This window comes from Macaca mulatta, chromosome 15 (assembly GCF_049350105.2).
Source record: "Macaca mulatta isolate MMU2019108-1 chromosome 15, T2T-MMU8v2.0, whole genome shotgun sequence".
Classification (NCBI taxonomy): domain Eukaryota; kingdom Metazoa; phylum Chordata; class Mammalia; order Primates; family Cercopithecidae; genus Macaca; species Macaca mulatta.
Genome location: NC_133420.1, coordinates 82,927,184 through 82,947,026, shown reverse-complemented (window position 1 = coordinate 82,947,026; position 19,843 = coordinate 82,927,184). Strand labels below are relative to the sequence as shown.

General features: G+C 42.8%; 1 long non-coding RNA gene across 1 annotated transcript in view; it reads right to left on the bottom strand.

Annotated features, from left to right (window-relative positions):
* Window positions 1–19,843, bottom strand: part of LINC03041 (long intergenic non-protein coding RNA 3041) — a 72,644-nt gene that overhangs the window by 7,814 nt on the left and 44,987 nt on the right. Inside the window, exons 2-3 of the long non-coding RNA XR_013405054.1 lie at window positions 3,919–4,046; window positions 3,362–3,425 (exon numbers count right to left, since the gene is read on the bottom strand). This is a non-coding gene — a long non-coding RNA (long intergenic non-protein coding RNA 3041). The remainder of the gene's footprint in view (window positions 1–3,361; window positions 3,426–3,918; window positions 4,047–19,843) is intronic.

The window sequence follows — 19,843 nt, the reverse complement described above, 5'->3', positions numbered from 1 at the left end:
GCAGAAAATTGGGAAAAGATGGGACGGTCTGGACAATCAAGAGATTTGAGTCATAGACAATGAGAAGACACTGAATTAATATTTTCAGTATTTTCATATGTTGACTATTTGGAAAATATGAGGAGTGATGTTGAGGAAAGACACTAAGTTTTCCAGCCTAGTGACTGGGAGAAGAAAAAGAAGGCAAGAGGAAGAGAATTTCAGGGTTAGAAATGTAGACTTTGTAGGTCCTAGTCAAAAGTTGCAGGCTGGAGCCAAGACAGTGGAGGAGCTGTCAAGACAAGGAACAGCACAAGGATGTGATCAAGCTGTGTCCAGAACCATGAGCTTTCTCTCTTTACAGCATAAAAGGAGGAAGGAGTCAGTGAGCACAGACCAGAGAATGGAGCCCGGAGCCACACAAGCCAAGAAAACGGGCTTTCTAGTAGGGCAGAGTTGATTCTATCAGACTCTACAGCTCAGCCGAGGGATGAGGACCCAGAAAGCCACTGGACTCAGCATATGGGAAGTCACTGTGGGCCTTTGTGGTATATAGGGAGATAGTAAATGTCTGGTGTCAATGGGAAGAGAGAGAAGAGAGGGCTTCATTCTAAGGGGCATGCTTTTCCAAGCTGTGCAACCCACTATGTCTTCCATTCACAATTATTTATTGGTTGCCTCCCTATTCCAGGCACAATGCTAGGTATTCGTTATATAGTAGTGAGTAAAATAGACATGATCCCTCTCCTATTGAGCTCATATCTAATGAGGAGCTAAACATCAAATAAATATAAAGAAATGATTAAAAATCATGATTAGTGCTTGGGGAGAAGGAAGAGGGAATTATGAGAGAGAATAAAAGAAGGAGGCCAATTTAGATTGCAGCGGGGATTGGGGAACGCCTGACCATGGATTACACGTAGAAGCATGAAAGAGTTCTGACAGCATTGAAATAACAAGATGGGCTGTTCGAGTGCCTCCTTCAGGGGCCAAGTAAATTCTGGGATTCTAGAACTTGCCGGGCATCATGACCCCACAACTTCATCTAATTCCCAAACCTCTCTCCCCATCACATGCCTGTCTTCCGGAGACAGAGAAATCAGTCAGAAAGCAGAAACCACCACAAATCAAAGGAGAAAATGTGTAGCTCAAGGCAAAATCTTCTTCCAAAGAACACAAAGAAGATGAATCTACCATTGTTGAGTTATAACGCTGGGAGATTATGAAGGCTAATATGATTAATTGTAATTATCATTTATAATGTATACTCATAATGATATTGCTTCTAGAACATCTTCATTATCTTTCACTTTTGAAATGCTTGGGCTTCCCAACAGATTTCAGAAGGGGCTTTTATTGGGCCCAGATCATCAATCCAAACCTTTTAAGGTAAGGGTGTTGCTACCTCAGAAGCCAAAGACACATTTCCTATCCTGGAAAGCACTAAGTAGTCATTAGCTTCTTCAATCTGTTTACCAGCCCGCCTGTCACTGGGGTTCGACAGGCCTCAAAATTAATACTCTGCTCTATTTGTCCATCACAGGGCTGTCCCACAGACTGCGGTTCTCAAGTGGCCTCAGGCAAGCCTTATTTCGTGCCAGAGCTGAGTTCCTGGGGAAAAACATGTCTAAATTGAATTTGGTTTATTCAGTTCCATTTGAAATGAAGCCTTGTTTAAAAGAAAGCCATACTCGATTTTTTTCCAAGCAAATCTTCACCATCTGACCTAATTGGTCTCAGAGACCCTAATTTGGAGAGTTTTCATGCCCTTCATTTATCATTGTGGCAATGTCAAAATCAGGATGGTTTCTTTCAACCACCTATGCTGCCTTTGTAAGAGCAAGGATGCTCCAAGCAACACTGGTCTCCCCAAGCGTCATCGAGGCCCCTCTCTCCATAATCTCTGGCCACCCTCTGTCTGTCTCAGTTTCCTCTGACTACACTGTAGGGCTCCCCAGGCCTCCTCAGTCTTGTCTCACTTGGACACCTGCTCAGTGGGAACCCATGTCCTTGACCATCTCGGCTGGCCCATGCACCTTGGCCTGTTTATATTCAGACCCTTTGGAATCCACAGGGACAACTCACCAGTGACCAGGGGCAGAGCAGCTGTATCAACTCAGCTTGGGGAAGCTCAAGTATCCAGTGATCTTGGCTGTGTGGAGTTTGAAATTAAGCCCAATGTATTACTCACAGCAAAACCAGGGGCCAGCCAAGTTAAATAGAGCACTCCCCGAAACATTCACGGACTGATTAGAGAAGGAAGCTCTGATTTGAAGAGAGGCTATTTTGTGTCTCCTTTTATTTTTTTAAACAACACACTTTCCATGAGTGAGATGGGAAAAGTAGAAACCTCAAAGAATGATATTTATTAATTTTAAAAGTTCAGGTCTGTGACCATATGCCATGTCCCTTTAACTTCATAATAATGGCCACACTTTTATTGAGGTCTTCCTTTGTCCAGAAACTGTGGTAAGCACTTTGTAAGCATGTTCTCATTTAATCTTTAGGAAAACTCTGTGATGTAGGTACCATTCTTATTCCCCTTTGCAGATGGGCAAGCCGAGGTCCAGAGAGAGTAAGCACACACACGTTTTAAGTGGTAGAGCTAAAATTTGAACCCTGGCAGTCTGCCTTCCTATTCTTGCCCACTCTTAAACAAATGCAAGTACCCAGGAGCTTTCATGAAGAGAACCCCTCAAGAGAAAGCTGTGACATCACCCCATGGGTTCATAAGTGGGCGAAAGTTTTTTTTTTTTTTTTTTGAAAGATCTCTGAAGGCCAGGAATTCAATAAGGCGGAACACACCCCACTGAACCTAGCAGGGCTTGAGTTTGCAGATTATTTTCCAACCAGAAGGAGTTCACTGACTTGGAGGAAGAAAGGAGATCATTTAATGGACTTACAGAAAATATTTTTGTTTTCGCTTTTTTTCTCTCGCAGAACACTTCAAATCTTCCAGGCCATGGTTCATTCCCTCTGTTGGCCTTTCTACCTGGGATTGTTATGAGAGGCCTGAAGCTAAGTCCCCGTGTCCCCCACTGGCCAGGCCTGCCCTCTGGTTTGGTCAGGGCACCCACACTGCCTTTGCAGCTGCATATCCACATAGACATGTTTATTGGAGCGCTGAGAATCTCACTTCTCAAAAAGCCCCGGGAATTAGATTGTTTTCCACACTGAAAGTTTTCGTTTGAAAAATAACCCTCTTTGTTTAACTAATGAAAAGGAGGGGCTACTGCTCGCTTCTCAGGCTGGGTAAGAATTCCATGGGCAGTAATTCTGTTTCTCAGTGGAAAATGTTTCGGTTTCTTAATGTTGTTTTGCAGACTGGTCCCTGCCCGGCCCTTGCTCCCAGGACCACACATACACACATGTGCACATTCACCCATGCACAGTGCAGCATTTTCCACCCTTCCCTGTTGGGGATGGTTGCATCCTCTTTCCAACACCTGCAGAACAAAAACTAGGTGGGTCAGTGGCTGTCACCCAGCCAGAGGCACCCCTGCATGTACGAGAACAAAACGCTTTCCCTGGCCACACTTTCAACCCCAGAGGCTGGGTGGGCCACAGAGGAAGGAAATTGGACTCCAAACTTCTCTTGTTTCTGTGCATCTCCATGTCAAAGCAATTCTCTCACACCGTGGAGGGGGTGTTCTGTAACATTCCCTCCTCATTAGGTTCGTATGAAATGGCGATAAACACAGTGCTGTCATCATTGGACTTACAGTGTGGCCAGCATGGTGCTGAGTAGTCTGGACTGCACAAAACAAATCAAAACATGGCCCCAGGAGACAACTTAGTGGTGGTAGAAAAAGCATGGATGCTTGCATTTAGACAGACCTGCACTGTCACTTAAACAGCTCAGCCCACATGCAAGCAACTGCTGAACTACTCCGAGCCTTTGCATCCACAGCTACGGACAAGAGAAGTTATATAACTCACAGGCAGGTGTCGTGCCCTGGGTGGTGGTTCTCACATAGTAGATGTTCAAGGAACATCTCTCTTCTTCCCTCTCCTTTGTTCTCTGAAAACTAGCCGTCTCCCCTCTAGCTGGGGGCCAAGCCCCATTCCTGCAAAACAAGTTACAAACAATTGAGTGCAGCCACAGCAGAGCTGAGTCCAGAGCAGGGTGTCCTCACCAAGGTCCACTACAGAGTTAATGTGTACTGTCAAGGGGGTGCTGTGTGCTGTAGGGCTGGGGGATCCAACACCAGTGGGAACTGTTAGGTCTGTTATCCCGAAATTTGAAGTATTCCTTCTCTCTACAGTCTTTTTGTGAGACAGATATATCTGCCCTGAGTATGTGGCTTAAACACAGTTCTGCTTAAAGCAGGCAAAAGGACTGGGCAAAATAACCGCCACATGAAAATAGACATTTAGGAGATCCACATGCATTAAATGTAAAGAGAAGATTAGCTGTTAGCATGGGGCAAATGAATAGCTTTAAAAGTAGACAGGGATAGTATGAAACAAGTCTGTCAGTCAGACTGCTTTTAGTTTTAAGCGATGAAAACCTTCTTCTATATTACCTCTAGCAAATAAATAAATGAGTAATTTATTGGTTCATATAACCAAGACATTCTGGGTTAGAGCTTCAGCTGGGGCTGAACACACAAAGTCATATGATGCTGGTAGGGCTGGCTGCTTTGGTGGCTCTCTTTCTCTCTCCATATTTTCATTTTGTCTAATAGCCTAATTCTCTTCTCTTTTGAATTAGCATCCTATTCTCGACTTAGTAACTCCAACAGAGAAATTCTGTCTCTTGGCATAGGTACATCAAAACCAGGGAGGATGGACCCAACCCTGAACATATTACTGGCTAGAGGATAAGGCACTATACTTTCTCTGCTACAGAAAGTGCAGATCTAGACAGATCTGTTTAAGTGACACCCTCTTTAAGTGACAGTACAGGTCAAAGTCTCCACTCAAGCCAACGTTTTAGCGTCTACTCCGTTCCAGCTATGATCTAGCCACTGGGAACACAGCAGTGGACAGGGGAGGCGATGCCCGGCTCCCAGGCAGCTTACGGTCTTGTGAAACGCCAACACTTTAGTTGAATCCTGTTACTTCCTACTACTCTGCATCAAGAACCCAACAGAAGTACAGAGTCCTCTCAGTTCACCAAAAAAGCCAATTTCTTTATAAAATTAACAAAGTCACCAAATACAGTTCTATAAACTGAAAGTTTCCACATGTAAAGCAAGCATACGTATTGTCTCACATTCCAGCCAGCAGGGCAGCCTCAGTGTGGAACCTGCCTGTTGAATGACACCTCCAGAAGGTATGCAGCAGGCAGTACTGCCAACCAGAAACAGCTGGGGCTTTCAGAAGACATCACTCCTTTGGAGCTTCTTGCAGAAAACTTTCACATTCATCTCACACACAAGGAATGCAAACTACTTCCATCACGTATATATGTATATTCCTGTGTGTGTGTGTGTGTGTGTGTGTATATATATATATGTTCTCTGATCAAAAGAAAGTGGGATACTCCGTAATACTCTGTAATCAATGATATGAAATGGAATTACACCCTCAGTACACTATAACGGGCATTGTGGATTTAGGTTAGGGGAGAAAAGGCCTCCCAAAATTGCTGTATTTGGAGGGACCAGTAGACTTGTTTTTTGATGACTTGGATGTGTGATGGTATGGGAGGGCAGTCTCATCAAATATAATTTACTCAGTATTTATTGAGTGCCTACTATGTACCAATCCTCTGGTTATATAAAAACAGATAATACAGCATTTCTGCTTCATGGATAGAGTGGCTAAGTTGGTGACCTGCACATAAACCAAGCACACTACAAGTGGGTAAGTGTTCTAAGCATATGTGCACAGCACATTACACTATGACATGTCTAAGGCATGCAGTAATCTCTTAGTGCCTATGGTGGGGATTAATGGTTTTCTCCTCATCTCTGAATGGCTGGCTGGAACCCCAGCATGGAGCCTTGGCTGGAAACTAGAGGATTCTGGACAAAGACGAGGACAGGCTTTAATGTCAGACCTTGGAACCATCTGAGGCCACTGCCTGTTAAGCACGCTTAACCTCTGTGGACCCAAGGTGGTGTGTGACAAGCATCCCCAGGGCTTTGCTGGGCAATGATTACTTTTTATTATGTTTCTTACTGTCAGGTGCTCTGAAATCCACATGGACTGCTTTTATGATTTCAGGTTATCCCAAAAGAGAAACTCAAGAATCAGTGATGAGCACAGCGGGGAGTGAGCCGGCTGCCTATCTCAAAAGGGCACATCACCATAATCACAGATATACCGTGAGCATATGCAGAAAGAATGTACCAAGGGAGTGTGTGTCAGGAGCAGCCAAGAGGATACATACACCAGGTGCCCCTCCCAGCATCCCTCTCCCCCACCAAAGCGGTGCCTTTAAAATATGTGATAGGTGCCAACATCATCTCTCTGGCCCTGCAGAACAGCCCTCCCCCAACAGCCACCTTTGCTGCTCTTCCTCTAAATCCACCCTGGGTCTCCCCTGGGCTGGCTGTTGCCTTCATATTTCATGCGGAATGTGCAGCTTCCCAGGAGCCGGAGGCATGCCCTGCATTCTGATGCATCGGCTGGCTCTGACACCAGCCAGCTCCAGAGCATGCCTAATGAGGAGGCTGACACTGAGGCAGAAGAGCCAGGCCAGGCTGCGGACGGCCCGCTGCAAACATGGAGTGGGGTGACAGGAAGGCACCAAGGGTGAACCTGGGGGAAAGATGGCGGTTGCCTTTTTAAGACACTACTCTAGCATCAGATACCACAAACATGGGCCAATTTAAACCACACCAGGAATGAATCACAGCCTCGAATAAAGAGCAATTTGGATCAAGGAACATCCTTGGGGAAAGCATAAAATTAAAAGAGGAAGGAGAAGCGGCAAAGACTAAGAGAAGGCAGAAGCTTTGAAATCACTCATATTTCAGTAGGCAGAGTGGTTGCCCATTTTAGTTTTTCTTCCAGTGTAGAGCGCCTTCAAGTTTCCTTAGAGACCACTTCATTATCTAAAAGATCCTGCTGAACAGAAGTTTTTCCTTTCCTTAAAGCCTCATCTACCTTAATTTCATGCATTATTCCTCGTTTTGACTGGCTCTATCAGGATAAATTGACCCTTGCTTCCATGGTATTTCTGGCATTTATCCTTGGGGTAGAGCGAGTACCTACAGTCACCATCCCAAAGCTTCGAGGATGCAATGGTAACAGGCTCATCAGCCATCTACCTAACACTTTGCCCAAGCCTGGTCCCGTTTCATCATTCCAGCAACTGGATGAGTTAGGTGCAGATGAGAAAACCAAGAATGACACAAGTTTATCCAAGGCCATACATCAGACCAAAGGTCTCAAACATGGGCCTGCCTTCAGTACTTTCAAATGAGCTGGATACCCACTAAAAAAAAAAAAATCAAAATCTACCATTCCACTTGGTTCTATGTGGAATGATGTGGCAAATCATGATTTCTAATTATTTAATGTAGATAAAATGTAAGCAAATGAAACTTCACATTGACATAGGAAAGATTGTTATTTACATCATGGACTCTTAACAAAGAAATTTCCTTTAAAGCTTTTATTTTGTCATTTGTGTTTCTCTCTCTCTTTCTCTCTCTTTCTGTGTGTGTGTGTGTGTGTGTAATAAGCCTTTGGTTTTGACTCTGAAGATGCTAATTTCACAATGAAATTCATAGTTCTTTATTGAATACTTAATGAAATTTGTAGTTCTTTATTGAATGCTTACCATATGTCTCACAGTTTTCATTAATTGTCTCATGTCATCCTCCTGACACTGTGAACCAGGTGATATTGTCCCACTTTGCAGATGAGGAAACTATTGTTCAGACAGGTTACACAGATGGACCAAGAACACAAAGCTCTTAAGTGACAGGACAGGAACCTGCCTGGATTAAAGCTACAGATACTGCTCATAGTAAACCACCCTGTTTTGCAGCCATGTGGTATCAAATGTATTTAATATCATTCAATGCCCTGTGTTTCCCAGCATCATTGTTCTTCTTGTACTTCCTGCCCACTGGGTTCTTGAAATATTTTCCCTGTTAATTCTTGCCCTTTTCCAGAGGAATTGAGTATCAGGATATCAAACAGATATCTGCATTCCAGTGTCCACGACAGCATTATTCATAACAGCCAAGACATGGAAGCAACCTGAATGTTCATCAACAACTGAATAAAGAAAATGTGGTGTATACATATCACGAAATACTACTCGGCCTTAAAAAGAAGGAAATCCTGCCTTTTTTTTTTTTTTTCTTTTGAGATGGAGTCTTGCTCTGTCACCCAGGCTGTAGTGCAGTGACGTGATCTTGGCTCACCCCTCCGCCTCCTGGGTTCAAGCAATTCTCCTGTCTCAGCCTCCTGAGTAGCTGGGACTACAGATGCCCACCCCACCTGGCTAATTTTTGTATTTTTAGTAGAGACGAGGTTTCACCATGTTGGCCAGGCTGGTCTCAAACTCCTGACCTCATGATCTGCCTGCTGTGGCCTCCCAAAGTGCTGAGATTACAGGCATGAGCCACTGCACCTGGCCCCTGCCCTTTTTGATAGCATAGATGAACCTGGAGTCCGCTGTGCTAAGTCAAAAAAAGCCCAACACGGAAGGACAAATACTACATGGTCTCACTTATGTTAGGAATCTAAAATGGTCAAACTCAAGCAGAAAGTAGAATGGTGGTTGCCAGGGTAAGAGGGAGGGAAAAAATGAGGAGAAGTTGGACAAAGGGCATGAAGTTATGTGACACACATAAGTCCTGGAGAGCTACTACACAGTGTGGTCCCTAGAGTTAACAGTATTGTGCTGTATACCTAAAATTTTGCTAAGAGAGTAGATCTTAGGATAAGTGTAAAAGAAAACTTGCACTTTTTGGCCGGGTGCAGTGGCTCACGCCTGTAATCCCAACACTTTGGGAGGCCAAGGTGGGTGGAATACCCAAGGTCAGGAGTTTGAGACCAGCCTAGCCAATGTGGTGAAACCCCATCTCTACTAAAAATACAAAAATTATCCAGGTGTGGTGGTGCACGCCTATAATCCCAGTTTACTCGGGAGGCTGAGGCAGGACAATTGCTTGAGCCCAGGAGGCAGAGATTGTGCCACTGCACTCCAGCCTGGCCAACAGAGTGAAACTCTATCTCAAAAAACAAAACAAAACAAAAATTTGCACCTTTTCTTGTGTAGAATTACATTTTACTGGTTCTTTTTTAATGCTTGTTTAGATTCTGTCCTTTCTAAAAACAGAACAATTCCTAATTTAAAATCTTCAGGTAATTTTTTGTTTCCAAATACTTTTGGAGTTAGAAGCATAGAATTTTATAATTGAAGGAAATCTTGGAGATTATCCATCCCCGGCTTGCGGGAATTTTCCCTATAATAGCTCCAGAAACTGGTCATCTCATCATCTCCACTTACACATCCTCAATACTACAAAGCACACTACACCAAAAGGCAGCTCAGCCCACACTCAGACCATCTGAACTGTTAGAATGCTCTTCCTTTGTGCTTTCTTCAACATACAAATCTGGGGATATAAGGAGGGGGGGATTCAAACCCTAACAGTCTCTTGTCTGCAAATCAATGCTTTAGACACATGAAGAAGTCAGTTGTGTGATCCCTGAAGCTTCTCTTTTTCTGGTTTAACAGCCTCCAACTTTTCGCCAGACTCCTCTGTCCTGGGAGTCTCTTCTGAACGCACTCTTCTCTTTGTCAGCGCCTGAAAGGGTGGCACCCTGCCAGCTGGGCTCAGAGGACCCTACTTCCCCATGTCCGCTCTGGTCGAGTTCACACACTCCGCTGCCTATGTGTGCAGAGCTAGATGTATATTGATCACAGGCTCTGCTAATTCTCTCAGGTCCTGATCACATGGATGATTCTTAAACCTGGACTCCCACATCCAGTACTATGCTATTTGATTCTCCTTCTAGAACATCAACAAAACAACCCTGGCCAAAGAGAGATCCTTTCAGTACTTCGCTGAAAACCTCTTTTCTGCGTTTGGGGCTGTGCCACGTATTTGAGGGTCTTTCCATTTCTCACTGCTGCAAACCCTATTCTAGTCTTCACATGAAATCCAACAAAGAAAGGAAGATATGTGAAGCAGTTTAAAGCCACCATATTTGCTAATTCTGAAACTCCTGAAACTGAAGTATGCAAAGAGCTGGAGTTTGTTTGGCAAACTCAGTTTTTCAGAAACATGCCATGTTAATTTCTCATTGTCCTGTTGTCTTGTACATAGTGAGGCTTTTTCTCTTAAGATTTGTTCCCTTTTCTTGCAAAACATTGAACTTCCCAGTTCTATGTTTTCCCTGGATTATTTCCAGGGAAATAATGCTTCCCTATTCTGGAAATCAGTCCCACATGTCTTCTTTTAATACTTCTGATAAATCCCCCCTTTCAGTCCTTTAACAAGTTCACTTCTTAAGCAATTGTTTTGATCAGTTTCTAATTTGGGGGCAGGGAAGGGCAATTCCTTCAAATCTACTGATCCGTATTCTCCAAGAGCACCCTATCTCTTTAGGCTTCCTTTCGAGATATCAAAGAACTAAGGTGGGGCCGTAAAGAAATCAGGAAGTGGAAAGAGGGTAAAACAAGTAGCAGGCTTACAAGAAGAAAACAGTCAAATCGGTTTTTCAAAATTCTCTTTGTGGAATATGAGGTAGGAGAACTCTAGTCCCGACTGGAAAGTCTCGTGGAACAGGAAGGAGAAAGGTAGGGGGACGTGGGATTATAGAGGGACCTGAATTGCCATGGCATGTGAAAAAGATAACTCCACCAACCCAAGCCACATCCAGGTCATGAATTCAGGTCTGAATTCTTCCAGGACAAGTTCTGGAATTTCTAGAAAGCAGGGATGTCCTAATATATTTTACACTGGGAGCATGTCATTGTTTAACACCCTCACCTATCTCACATTAATTTTTAGGAATCGGCATGTAGCATTCGATGATAAAATTTTTGTTATTTAGTTTTAAAACAATTAGCAATTTTAAAAGGAGAAATATCAACCTTAAAGATACTAGTCAAAGTCAGCAAAATATTTCATGCATGTACTAAAATTTATATTTATTAAACAAAAACATTACATCTCACAGTTTGCCCTATTTCACTGTCTTGAATTTCAAACACAAAAACTCCAAGAGGTCACATAAAATGACAACATTGATATAACCTAAGTTTTGTTTTTTCATCCTTACAATCACATACCATCACTTTAAAGAAAAAAAAAAAAAAATCTGTTGTTAAGGCTGGCAAGATGGCCCAATAGGAATAGCTCTGGTCTACAGCTCCCAGAGAGATCAACACAGAAGGCGAGTAATTCCTGCATTTCCAGCTGAGGTACCCGGTTCATCTCACTGGGACTGGTTGGACAGTGGGTGCAGCCCATGGAGGGCAAGCCAAAGCAGGCTGGGGCGTGGCCTCACCCAGGAAGTGCAAGGGGTCAGGGAATTTTCTCCCCTACCCAAGGGAAGCCATGAGGGACTGAGTCCAAGGAATTCCGGCACAGTAACTGCGCTTCGCAACTGTCTTCGCAACCCACAAACCAGGAGATTCCCTTAGGTGCCTAACCTACAAGGGCTGTGGGTTTCAAGCACAAAACGGGGCGGCCATTTGGGCAGACACCAAACTAGCTTTAGGAGTTCTTTTTTTCCATACCCTAGTGGTACCTGGAACACCAGCGAGACAGAACCATTCACTCCACTGGAAAGGGGTGCTGAAGCCAGGGAGCCAAGTGGCCTGGCTCTGCAGGTCCCACCCCCATGGAGCCCAGCAAACTAAGATCTACTGACTTGAAATTCTCGCTGCCGGCACAGCAGCAGTCTGAGATTCACCTGGGATGCTCGAGTTTGGTAGGGGGAGTGGGCGTCTGCCATTGCTGAAGCTTGAGTAGGCAGTTTCATGCTCATGGTCTAAACAAAGCCGCTGGGAAGTTCGAACTGGGTGGAGCCCACTGCAGCTCAGCAAGGCTGCTGTGGCCAGACTGACAGATTTCTCTTCTCTGGGCAGGGCATCTCTGAAAAAAAGGCAGCAGCCCTAGTCAGGGACATATAGATAAAACCCCCATCTCCCTGGGACAGAGCACCTGGGAGAAGGGGCGGTTGTAGGTGCAGCTTCAGCAGACTTAAACGTCCCTGCCTGACCGCTCTGAAGAGAGCAGCAGATCTCCCAGCACAGTATTTGAGCTCTGCTAAGGATTAGTCTGCCTCTTCAAGTGGGTCCCTGACCCCGTGTATCCTGACTGGGAGACACCCCCCAGTAGGGGCCAACAGACATATAGGAGAGCTCTGGCTGGCATCTGGCAGGTGCCCCTCTGGGATGAAGCTTCCAGAGGAAAGATGAGACAGCAATCTTTGCTGTTCTATAGCCTCCGTTCGTGATACCCAGTCAAACAGGGTCAGGAGTGGACCTCCAGCAAACTCCAGCAGACTGGCAGCAGAGAGCCCTGTCAGAAGGAAAGCTAACAGAAAGAAATAGCATGACCACTCAAAGACCCCACCCAAAGGTCACCAACATCAAAGACCAAAGGCAGATAAATCCACAAGGATGAGGAGAAACCACCGCAAAAAGGCTGAAAATTCCAAAAACCAGAATGCCTCTTCTACTTCAAGGGATCACAACTCCTCACCAGTGAGGGAACAAAACTGGATGGAGAATGAGTTTGATGAAATGACAGAAGTAGGCTTCAGAAGGTGGGTAATAATAAACTCCTTCAAGCTAAAGGAGCATGTTCTAACCCAACGCAAGGAAGCTAAGAATGTTGATAAAAGGTTAGAGGAATTGCTAACTAGAATAACCAGTTTAGAGAAGCACATAAATAACCCGATGGAGCTGAAAAACACAGCACAAGAACCTCATGAAGCATACACAAGTATTAGTAGCCAAACTGATCAACCAGAAAAAAAGGATATCAGAGATTGAAGATCAACTTAATGAAATAAAGAGAGAAGACAAGATTAGAGAAAAAATTAAAAAGAATGAAAAAGCCTCTAAGAAATATGGGACTATGTGAAAAGACCAAATTTACGTTTGATTGGTGTGCCTGAAAGTGACGAGGTAAATGGAACCACGTTGGAAAACACTCTTCAGGATATTATTCAGGAGAACTTCCCCAACCCAACAAGACAGGCCAACATTCAAATTCAGGAAATACAGAGAATGCCACAAAGATACTCCTCGAGAAGAGCAACCCTAAGATACATAATCATCAGATTCACCAAGGTTGAAATGAAGGAAAAAATGTTAAGGGAAGCCAGAGAGAAAGGTCGGGTTACCTACAAAGGGAAGCCCATCAGACTAACAGTGGATCTCTTGGCAAATACCCTACAAGCCAGAACAGAGTGGGGGCCAATATTCAACATTCTTAAGGAAAAGGATTTTCAACCCAGAATTTCATATCCAGCCAAAGGAAGCTTCATAAGCAATAAAGAAATAAAATCCTTTACAGACAAGCAAATGCTGAGAGATTTTATCACCACCAGTCCTGCCTTACAAGAGCTCCTGAAGGAAGCACTAAACATGGAAAGGAACAACCAGTATCAGCCACTGCAAAAACATACCAAATTGTAAAGAACATCAAGACTCTGAAGAAACTGCATCAACTAACAGGCAAAACAACCAGCTAGCGTCATAATGACAGGATCAAATTCACACATAACAATATTAACCTTAAATGTAAACAGGCTAAATACCCCCAATTAAAAGACCCAGAGTGGCAAATTGGATAGAGTCAAGACCCAACAGTGTGCTGTATTCAGGAGACCCATCTCATGTGGGAAGACACACAAAGGCTCAAAATAAAGGGATGGAGCAATATTTACCATGCAAATGGAAAGCCAAAAAAAAAAAAAGAAAGAAAGAAAGAAAAAAAAAAAAGCAGCAGTTGCAATTCTAATCTCTGATAAAACAGACTTTAAACCAACAAAGATCAAAAGAGACAAAGAAGTACATAACATAATGGCAAAGGGATCAATGCAGCAAGAAGAGCTAACTATCCTAAATATATATGTACCCAATACAGGAGCACCCAGATTCATAAAGCAAGTTCTTGGAGACCTACAAAAAGACTTAGACTGCCACACAATAATAGTGGGAGACTTTAACACCCCACTGTCAATATTAGACAGATCAACGAGACAGAAAATTAACAAGTATATTCAGGACTTGAACTCAGCTCTGGACCAAGCAGACCTAACTGACATCTATAGTACTCTCCATCCCAAATCAACAGAATATACATTCTTTTCAGCACCTCATCACACTTATTCTCAAATTGACCACATAATTGGAAGTAAAACACTTCTCAGCAAATGCAAGAGAACAGAAATCATAACAAAGTTTCTCAAACCACAGTGCAATCAAATTAGAGCTCAGGATTAAGAAACTCACTCAAAACTGCACAACTATATGGAAACTGAACAACCTGCTCCTGAATGACTACTGGGTAAATAACAAAATGAAGGCAGAAATAAAGATGTTTTTTGAAACCAGTGAGAATGAAGAAGACACAACATACCAGAATCTCTGGGACACAGTTAAAGCAGTGTTTAGAGGGAAATTTATAGCACTAAATACCCATGAGAGAAAGCAGGAAAGATCTAAAATTGACACCCTAACAACAATATTAAAAGAACTAGAGAAGTAACAGCAAACGAATTCAAAATCTAGCAGAAGACAAGAAATAACTAAGATCAGAGCAGAACTGAAGGACACAGATACACAAAAAACCCTTCAGAAAATCAGTGAATCCAGGAGCTGCTTTTTTGAAAAGATCAACAAAATAGACCGCTAGCCAGACTAATAAAGAAGAAAAGAGAGAAGAATCAAATAGACACAACAAAAAATGATATAGGGAATATCACCAAAGATCCCACAGAAATACAAATTACCATCAGAGAATACTATAAACACCTCTATCCAAATAAACTAGAAAATATAGAAGAAATGGATATATTCCTGGACACATACACCCTCCCAAGTCTAAACCAGGAAGAAACCAAATCCCTGAATAAACCAATAACAAGTTCTGAAATTGAGACAGTAATTAATAGCCTACCAACCAAAAAAAAGCCCAAGACCAGATGGATTCACAGCCAAATTCTACTAGAGGTACAAAGAGGAGCTGGTGCCATTCCTTCTGAAAATAGTCCAAACAATAGAAAAAGAGGGACGCCTCTCTAACTCATTTTATGAGGCCAGCATCATCCTGATACCAAATCCTGGCAGAGACACAACAAAAAAAGAAAATTTCAGGCCAATATCCCTGATGAACATTGATGTGAAAATCCTCAATAAAATACTGGTAAACAGAATCCAGAAGCACAGCAAAAAGCTTATCCACCACAATCAAGTCGGCTTCATCCCTGGGATGCAAGGTTGATTCAACATACACAAATCAATAAACATAATCCATCACATAAACAGAACCAATGACAAAAACCACATAATTATCTCAATAAATGCAGAAAAGCCCTTTGACAAAATTCAACACCCCTTCATGCTAAAAACTCAACAAACTAGGTATAATGAAATGTATCTCAAAATAAGAGCTATTTATGACAAACCAACAGCCAATATCATACTGAATGGGCAAAAACTTGAAGCATTCCCTTTGAAAACTGGCACAAGACAAGGATGCCCTCTCTTATCACTCCTATTCAACATAGTACTGAAAGTTCCGGCCAGGGCAATCAGGCAAGAGAAAGCAATAAAGGGGATTCAAATAGAAAGAGAGGAAGTCAAATTGTATCTGTTTACAGATGACATGATTGTATATTTAGAAAACCCCATTGTCTCAGTCCAAAATCTCCTTAAGCTGATAAGCAACTTTAGCAAAGTCTCAGGATACAAAATCAATGTGCAAAAAATCACAAGCATTCCTATACACCAACAACAGACAAACAGAGAGCCAAATCATGAGTGAACTCCCATTCACAATTGCTACTAAGAGAATAAAATACCTAGGAATACAACTTACAAGGGATGTGAAGGACCTTTTCAAGGAGAACTACAAACCACTGCCCAAGGAAATAAGAAAGGATACAAACAAATGGAAAAACATTCCATGCTCATGGATAGGAATAATCAATATCATGAAAATGGCCATACTGCCCAAAGTAATTTATAGATTCAATGCTATCCCTATCAAGTTACCACTGCCTTTCATCACAGAATTGGAAAAAACTACTTTAAACTTCATATGGAACCAAAACAGAGCCCACATAACCAAGACAATCCTGGGCAAGAAGAACAAAGCTAGAGGCATCATGCTATCTGACTTTGAACTATACTACAAGGCTGCGGTAACCAAAACAGCATGGTACTAGTACCAAAACAGATATATAGACCAATGAAACCAAACAGAGGCTTCAGAAACAATACCACACATCTAACAACCATCTGATCTTTGACAAACCTGACACAAACAAGCAATGGGGAAAAGATTCCCTATTTAATAAATAGTGTTGGGAAAACTGGCTAGCCATATGCAGAAAACTGAATCTGGACCCCTTCCTTACACCTTATACAAAAATCAACTCAAGATGGATCAACAACTTAAACATAAGACCTAGGACCATAAAAATCCTAGAAGAAAACCTGGGCAATACCATTCAGGACATAGGCATGGGCAAAGACTTCATGTCTAAAACACCAAAAGCAATGGCAACAAAAGGCAAAACTGACAAATGGGGTCTAATTAAACTAAAGAGCTTCTGCACAGCAAAAGAAACTATCAGCAGAGTGAACAGGCAACCTACAGAATGGGAGAAAATTTTTGCAATCTACTCATCTGACAAAGGGCTAATATCCAGAATCTACAAAGAACTTAAACAAATTTACAAGAAAAAAAACCCCATCAAAAAGCGGGCAAAGGATATGAACAGACACTTCTCAAAAGAAGACATTTATGCAGCCAAGAGACATATGAAAAAATGATCATCACTGGTCGTTAGAGAAATGCAAATCAAAACCACAGTGAGATACCATCTCACACCAGTTAGAATGGCTATCATTAAAAAGTCAGGAAACAACATATGCCAGAGAGGATGTGGAGAAATAGGAAAGCTTTTACACTGTTGGTGGGAGTGTAAATTAGTTCAACCATTGTGGAACAGAGTGTGGTGACTCCTCAAGGATCTAGAACTAAAAATACCATTTGATCCAGCAATCCTGTTACTCGGTATATACCCAAAGGATTATAAATAATTCTTCTATAAAGACACCTGCATACCTATGTTTATTGCGGCACTATTCACAAAAGACTTGGAACCAATCCAAGTATCTATTAATAATAGACTGGATAAAGAAAATGTGGCACATATGCACCATGGAATACTATGCAGCCATAAAAAAAGATGAGTTCATGTCCTTTGCAGGGACATGGATGAAGCTGGAAACCATCATTCTCAGCAAACTAACACAAGAACAGAAAACCAAACACTGCATGTTCTCACTCACAAGTGGGAGTTAAACAATGAGAACACATGGACACAAAGGAGGGAACATCACACACAGGGGCCTGTCAGGGGGTAGGGGGCTAGGGGAGGGATAACATTTCGAGAAGTACTTAATGTAGGTGATGGGTTGATGGGTGCAGCAAACCACTCTGGCACGTGTATACCTATGTAACAAAACTGCACATTCTGCACGTGTATCCCAGGACTTAAAGTATAATAATAAGAAGAAAATCTGTTGTTTAAAAGCAGGGATATGTTCTATCACAGTAGTGGAAGGCATAAACCTGGACTCCCTGCAAATACTGTACCCAAAGTGAACCCCAACAATCTGTACCTGCACGAATTTACTCTCAAAAGGAAGATAAATATCTGTGTCTATCTGTATTGAAGACCATGTGGATGAGAATTTATCAATTAACTTCCACGTGGAATACAATGTTTATTAAATTATAAACAATAAAAATGTACACATATGTAAATAACACGCTATAGAAATTTTCAACAGTTGCTTAACATTATCCACCAGAGGATTTTGGGAGGTAGGGGAGGCATATTTTATCACTGACTTTTTTTTAGAATCACTGGTGTATAGTGATAATAAAAATCTGGCCAACAATACTCCAATACTGGGGCCTTTAGCTCTGGCTGCCCCATCCTTGACGTCTACATCTAAAAAGTCATGGGAATGGTGAGCAGAACTGGACACTCAGATATGCCTGGAGTACTGTTGCAGGCAACAAAAATTAGGGCTTGAAATAAGGGTCTGGGTATGGTTTGGTTAAATTATACATGGTTATTTCATTTCACAAAATTATGCTTTGTCTCCTTAGCTCTATAGATATCTTCAGGGAATTGTCATCATGAGCTGTTTGAGGGCCAAAATCCTGTTTTGTGCTTCTCTGGATGGTACCCCCTCTGACTGTCTCCTCAGGTGCTTGGCACACCTGAAGTGCTCTGTAAATGTCCACTGATGGAGAGATTTCTCTGGTATCATCAACAGTTTAAAAGCAGCTCATCCTCTTTGTGCTATTCGAATTCATGAATTGCACTCTCCTCGTCTTTCATTTATTACCTACACTAGTGGGCTTGTTTTTCCCTGAGACAGTTATATAAGACTCTTGATTCTCTGCAACCCTATTAGCTCATCTTCACTTCTTTGGCTTCCACTGCCTCGGAAGACCAACACTGGGGAGGGAAGACAGGCAGGCAGGAAGCAGGAAGAAGATCCCCAAAGATTTAAGTGCGTTGGATCCGCCTGTGATGATTCAAATCCGGTTCTTAGCGCCCCAGGCCTGGTGAGGTTTCCCGATTATCTTTACAAAATGGAAGTAACATGTCCATAAAGGTGTCCCGGGATCCAGGTTGGAGTATCTAGTGGGGGCCACAAGATGTAGCCCTTAGGAAACTCTGCCTGCCCTTGTGTGCCTTCCTCAGGGAGAGATTCAGCTCTGCTAGTTGGAGCAATTCCTCCTGCCCACTTCCAGACCCCGCATTTAGCTCTTCATTAAAAGAAAGTCCATCGAGGGGCTTAAACACAAAACTCCCTATAATGGTGAATACTCAGAATTACTTTCCACCTGATACTGCTTCATTTAATTGGACTAAAGCAGGCTCCCCTGGCTCCAGGCTCCCTTGAAATCCTGCCCAAATTTGTCTGGCTCCTGCGTGGGCCTGAGTAAATATGCGGCAGGTGCGCCGAGGGGTTGCGAGCTGGGCGCCCATGAACCGTAATGGTTGCTGCATGACTGATTCCCCAGCCCCTCCGCCCTCCTGCTAAATCCCAGGACCCTCCCTGCTTATGCAAAGAGCGGGCTCCCCAGTGCTGCCTTATGAAGAAGTGGTAGAGCAATTTCATTTAATATTGCTAGTGCTTCCATTAACCTGAGTATATTGCTCTCCATCCTCAATTTAAGACTCCCTCTTTCTCTTGATTATCGCTGTATTTCAGAGCACCTGAATGTCCTCCCCAGACCTCTAAGCCAGCCTGGAATAAGTTGATGATCAAAAGCTACAGCTCCTTGAATTTTCTGGCTTTGGAGTACTGCAACCTTCCTGTGGCCCACCTGGAGGCCTTGAAAACCCGCCTGGGTTCTCCACTTTGCTCTGAATGAGGCTCCCTTTGGTTGGCTCTGGTGTTGCCTGTACTCTCCACTAGCACTTTCCTTCCTTCCTTTTTTTTTTCTCATTCTTTTGACTGTTGATATTTGCGAGACAGGAAAGTGTTTTGAAGCTTTGCAGGGTGAGGTGCAAGTGGACACAAGTCGGCTATGGACTATTTTGAATCTACTGGGTCATTACTTGGATATGTCTATGACTCTACATGATTGATAAAATCATTAATTCAGCAACCCTGTATTAAGTGCCTACTATGTGCCAGGCACTCTTTTTGGTGCTGAGAATGAAT